Source organism: Sceloporus occidentalis, unplaced genomic scaffold (genome assembly GCF_023333645.1).
Source record: "Sceloporus occidentalis isolate IW3139 unplaced genomic scaffold, rSceOcc1.0.p SCAF_3, whole genome shotgun sequence".
NCBI classification, from domain to species: Eukaryota; Metazoa; Chordata; class Lepidosauria; order Squamata; family Phrynosomatidae; genus Sceloporus; species Sceloporus occidentalis.
This window is the reverse complement of record NW_028316983.1, coordinates 55,401,523-55,407,522: the sequence shown is the minus strand read 5'-3', so window position 1 is coordinate 55,407,522 and position 6,000 is coordinate 55,401,523.

Below are 6,000 nucleotides of genomic sequence, written 5' to 3'. Positions count from 1 at the left end.
TCCCCTGTCAATGCCCAGACGGAGGTCATCGACCAAGGCGACCATGGCAGTCTCAACCCCGTAGCCCGCCCGAAAGCCAGTTTGAAATGGGTCTAGATAATCCGTTTCATCCAGGATCGATTGGAGCTGGATCGCAACTGCCCTCTCGATCACCTTACCCACAAATGGCAACAGCGATACAGGCCGATAATTATTATGCATCAGGGGGTCAAGGGAGGGCTTTTTTAATAAAGGTCTTACAGTGGCCAATTTTAGTTTTGATGGAAATTGCCCATCCCTAAAAGATGTATTGATAATCCAGTGTAACATTGAAGTTACCACCGGTCCCCCCTGAGCCGCCAGCCATGAGGGACAGGGATCGAGAGAGCAGGTCGTCTTCCTAACACTCCCAAGGATCCTGTCCACATCCTCGGTACTCACAGACTCAAAGTGATCCAGCTTAACCAAGTCCACAGAGGCTCTGGGCACCTCTATTCTGGTCTCTGCTCTAATACTGGTGTCCAGACCTTCGCTTATCCGAGAGATTTTGAACACACCTCTGTCATTGCCTCCCTTTTGCATTTGGCTACATGGGAAAGGATTAATTACATAGTTAGATTAGATAAATGTGAGGTCTACTACATCCCTTTCTAACTTAACCATATATACAGTTTCCCAAATGTGGGTAAGCTCTGACGTACACCTGTACGTCTGAAAAAACAACAACACCTATTTCTGCTAGCTAATAATCTCACTGTAACCTCACTGGTTACTATATTGCTGGTGTACCCACTCAGCATCCTTTGGTTAGGTGAGACTTCCCAAAAAGCACCCTGTCTTCTGTGCTAAGGTGAGTAGTTGTATAAGTCACAAGACCCTTTCAGTGGCTGTGGTAAACCACCTTGTAGTAGAAAAATAGCTGCACAACTAATTTAACTGAGACCACGTTTATTTCTGAGAAACACCCTAATGACTACAGCTGTGTTGAGCCTTGACCTCATCTACTACACAGCAGCTACCCCAGTTTCTTTCACCTATGAAACCAAATGGGAGAACTTAGGAGAACAAAGGCTGGTGCCACACTGCAGAATTAATGCAGTTTGACACTGTTTTACCTGGCATGGCTTTATCCTATGGAATCTTGAAATTTGTAGTTTGTTGTGGCACCAGAGGTCTCTGACAGAGAAGGCTAAATATCTCACAAAATCCCACAATTCCACAGTATTAAGCCACGGCAGTTAAAGCAATGTCAAACTGCATTAATTCTGCAGTGTAGCTGCAACCCAGGTGGTCCATTATATTCAAATAAAGCAGGGATGAGAAAATTCTACCCCCATTTTGACAGTTCCTAAATCCCGCTGAATCCTCCGAAAGCCATCAGATTTCCCCACTTCAATATTTTTCAGCACAATAATTTTCATAGGTGCAATACAGACCACCGAGAAACAGCAGCCTGCCGGTGCCCGTTTTACTCTGGAGGGACAGCGCAGTCCCCAAACCGTGCGCTGTCACTCTGGAGTAAAAAGAACCAGGTATTTCCAGGTTCTTTTTGTGGTGCTGGAGTGATTTCACGAGTGTGCCGCTGGCGCACTCGCAATATAAGCAACGTACAGTGATGTGCAGATGCCGTGTGTCGCTTACATCAAAATGGCAGCACCTGTAGGGACAGGATGCTGCCATTAAAGGGCTGCTGTGCTGTACTAGGGTTAGGGACCATATGGTTGGTGCGTGGTCCCTATTCCTAGAATCAGCACTAGCACAGTGCTTCATGCCCGTGTGTATCAGGCCTTTGACACCTAAACTACTGCCTAGAATATTTTAAAAAAAACAACTGAATCACCAAGGTTTGTAATTTTCCCAGTGATGTATTCTTTTAGTCCAAGTCTTGAGGCACATCTCAAGTTTCTACTGTCAAGTCTCAAGTCAAGTCTCAGATCCTTGCAAGATACTTTAAAGTCATGTCTCAAGTCAAGTCTCAAGTCAGGGAGCCAACATTTAACAGAAAAAAAGGAAGCAGGGTGTGTTTCTCAGAGAGAATAGCAAATGTGTTAGGCAATGGGCTTGAGACAGGGATTGTGATCTGTTGGCAGCCTTTTAGAAAGCTTTAGAAAGATCTTTCCACCTCAAGCCTATTACTTAATGCATTTACTGTTCCCTTTCAAGAAATGTGGCCTGCAATTTGGGGGAGGTCTTGCTTGCTACTCGAAATGAATGGCACCACCAATTCAGTCACTAAAAATATACAAGTTCCAAGTCAGGTCAAGTCAGTGAAGCAACTTAGGTTTTACTTAAGTCTGAGTCAATTGATTGAAGTCTACATCCTTGAATATTCTTATCTCAGTTTTTGGGATGAAGACTGATCCTGTTAACTCTTCTGTTTTCCATGACCATAGAACTCTAGAGGACTTGGTAAGCTTTTGAAGAGATTAAGGAGTTGGCAAGGCTGAAGAAATATTCAGTTTCTACTACTAAGTTGTAGTGAAGAGGAAATCCAAGGGTTCTGGTATTGGAAAAATAGTTTTTCTTGGAGAGGGGGAAAACGGCATGGGGGATGGCAGCTTTTCTCAGAGGCAAGAATTTATTAGACATGACTCCCTAGAAAAGACAATAGTGCTAGATAATATAGAAGGCAGCAGAAAAAGAGGAAGAAATGGATAGACTCAATCAAGGAAGTCCCAGAATTTGAAAGACCTGAGCAGGGCTATTAAGGACAGGGCATCTTGGAGATATCTCATTCATAGGGTTGCTATAAGTCAAGGCTGGATTGAAGACAGGTCACACACACACAGACACACACACACACACACACACACACACACACACACACACACACACACACACACACACACACACACACACAGAGAGAGAGACCAGCAGTCATTTTTACTTTGTTGTTGTGTGCCTCCAAGTCAGTTTTGACTTGTGGTGGCCCTAAGGCATACCTATCCTAGGGTTTCTTTGGTCAGTTTCTTCAGAGGGGGGTTGCCATTGCCATCTTCAGAGGCTGAGAGTGTGTGACTTGCCTAAGGTCACCCAGTTATTTTATGATCAAGCAGGGATTCAAACCCTGATCTCCAGAGTCATGATCCATCACTCAAGCCACTACACCACACTGACCCTCTGACAATTCCTGAGAGAAATTTAAGATTTCTTGACATACTGAACAAATGATGTTTTATGGTTTCTAAAGTTATATGACACAAATCTTTTGGACCAAGAGTATTTAAGCAATAATAATCAGATAAGTACCAATTAGTGAATTCTGGAGTACAGCCTTTACTGTGTTCATTATTTTCCCCCACAGGGTCTGTGATGGGGGCATCCTTTGACTCATGAAAGTGAACTGAGGACTAGAATCACTACATGAATATGTCTCATTTCATTTATGTATATTAAAAATGGCTTAGAGAAGTATTTCAGTTAAAAATATTAGTCATTTTGAGAAAGATTTTTTTTACTTGACTGCCCAGCTACCTGGACACATCTTGTACCTTTTCTGTATTCACACACACACACACACACACACACACACACACACACACAGTGCCAGAGTATGTTCTCACTATGAGACAGAAGCTGGAGTAGCTCCCTTTCCCAAGCACTGGAGGAGTAAAGAAGTCAGATAATAATGCCGGCCTAGTCCAGCAAACTGTTTCTCATGGTGACCAACCTGCTGTTTATAGGAAATTCACAAGCTGGACACAAGCACAAGTAGCATCTGCTTACCAATATTTCCCACTGACTAGTACTCAAAGACACTGCTTCTGATACTGGATTTACTATACACCCTTTATGCTTAGTAGTCATTGATAGCCTTATCCACCATGAATTTGCCTAAACCAAATTAAAGTCATCTTGGGGTAGCAAATTCTACATTGACCAGTTAATGGACTCTGATTATAGTAAACTCCAGTGGCATCATTAGTGTGATAACCCTGTGTGGTAACTCATGCTGTCACCCTCAGGTACCCCCTCCACCAGCCAAACCACCTCTGCTGTGGTAAGGGTTGGGCAGCCACTTCTGGTTCTGGGTGAGCACTTGCCAGCAGCTCTACAATACCCAGAAGGCAGCCGTTTCCCACTAGTGGCCACTGGTTGGGGTGGCCTGCTTCTACTGCCTGTGGAAGGTGAGAAGCACCTCTGCTAAGATCTGCCTCCAGTCATGTAAGCAACAGTCACCTAGTTTTTCTGTGCAAAATGCATCAGTGCTCACAGTATTGCTTAGATAGTGATCAAAATGTTCAAAAAGCCTACATGAAAGAAAAGCATCAGCTAATTCACATACTGTCTGTCTCTCATCACACACACACACACACACACAGAGAGAGAGAGAGAGAGAGAGAGAGAGAGAGAGTCTATGGAGGAAATACCCATATTTAAATATACAATTTCCTTTGTTAATAAGTTTGTATTCAGAGGAGTTTATCACACTGGGGAAAAAGATGGGAGCATAGCAGCATGCTCCTGTCAATATCACATGATTTGGCAAAGATTGTCACACGACGTCGTGTGACATTGCAAATATCCTGAGATTATTTTGTGAATAAAGAGGAATTATAGCACTGCTTTTTATTCATGGGATTTTCCTCTTTATTCACAGGATAACTGCGGGATATTTGCAATGTTGCATGACATCGTCTGATAAACTTTGCCAAATTGCACAATCCTGCTATGCTCCCATCTTTTTCCCCAGTGTGATAAACTCCTTGGTTAGCTTCCTGGCACCAAAAGAAGCAGGTTTGCCTGCTGCATAGTGAGCATCAATGTATAGCTTGCTTGGGAACTCTAGAAGATGCCATGCTACCCTGAGGAACTTTCCGTTAGAGATGTGAGATGTTCAAATTCATCTCTATCTTTTCTGTCAGATTGTTTCTTTTCAGGTGCCAGGGAATATACATACCACAATTATTTTGCTGAGTTTATACACACAGTGTGTTTGGTATTTTTCAGAAGCAGAGCCACTTAAAACAATCTCAAGAAGATTGCTCATCTCTAAATATGTATGCTTGGGTAAATGAGACTAAAAGGTGAGAACTTTCACACACAGCCATTTTAATAATTTCCCACAATGTTGCCAGTAGCATGCCTGCTGAATGTATTTTGCCAAGTGTGCATAAAGAGTCTAGCATGCTTAGTCCCCATAGCTTTGGGGAAATCTCTAATTGGAGAGAAACAAGAATCCTGCATCAACCTCTTAAGAACTGCTTCATTTGACAAACTGTATGACTTTCTTTGCTAAGCAAGTCTACTTTTGGGAGTCCATGCATGTTCCAGAAAATGACTGCTGTGCCTCTTGGTTTGTGAGTATCCAAACTGGAATCAATCTATTTCTTTATGTTGGTCTCTAGGCAAAGTAGATTAATCTATCTATCTACCTTTTTCACTACCTCTTTTGGGATATGTATATCTTTCTAAACAAACTTTCTGACTTTGGATCTGATTTTACTGGTGATTGTGCAACTCTAACAAGCCTTGATGTTGACTCATCCTAGAAAGTTATGAATCAATAGGGAAGGAATCTGAGGAAAGCCTTTGACCAGTGATGATTAGTAGTGGTGGGGCATTCTCATTCATGGATCTTTCTAGTTGCAGTTTCTTCTTTAAGGATGTGCCAGTGGCAAGAAACCAAGAGGACAGAGGGTGATATCCGTTTGGACTAAATGTGATATTGGATCTTAAACAAAGGTTGTGATATTCCACTTCTTCAAATCCATGCATACAGTTTTCATATTTTGCAAATTACTACAATTATACACATTATTAAGTTGATTCAAATGATAAATATTCATCATCAATTGTATTTATGCAAGCTACAGGAAAAGAGATTCCACCTCAACATTAGGAGGAACTTCCTGACAGTGAGCACTGTTCAACAGGGGAACACACTCCCTCGGAGTGTGGTGGAGTCTCCTTCTGTGGGGGATTTTAAACAGAGGCTGGATGGCCATCTGTCAAGGGTGCTTTGATTGTGAATCCCTGCATGTCAGGGGGTTGGACTGGATGGCCCTTGTGGTTTCTTCT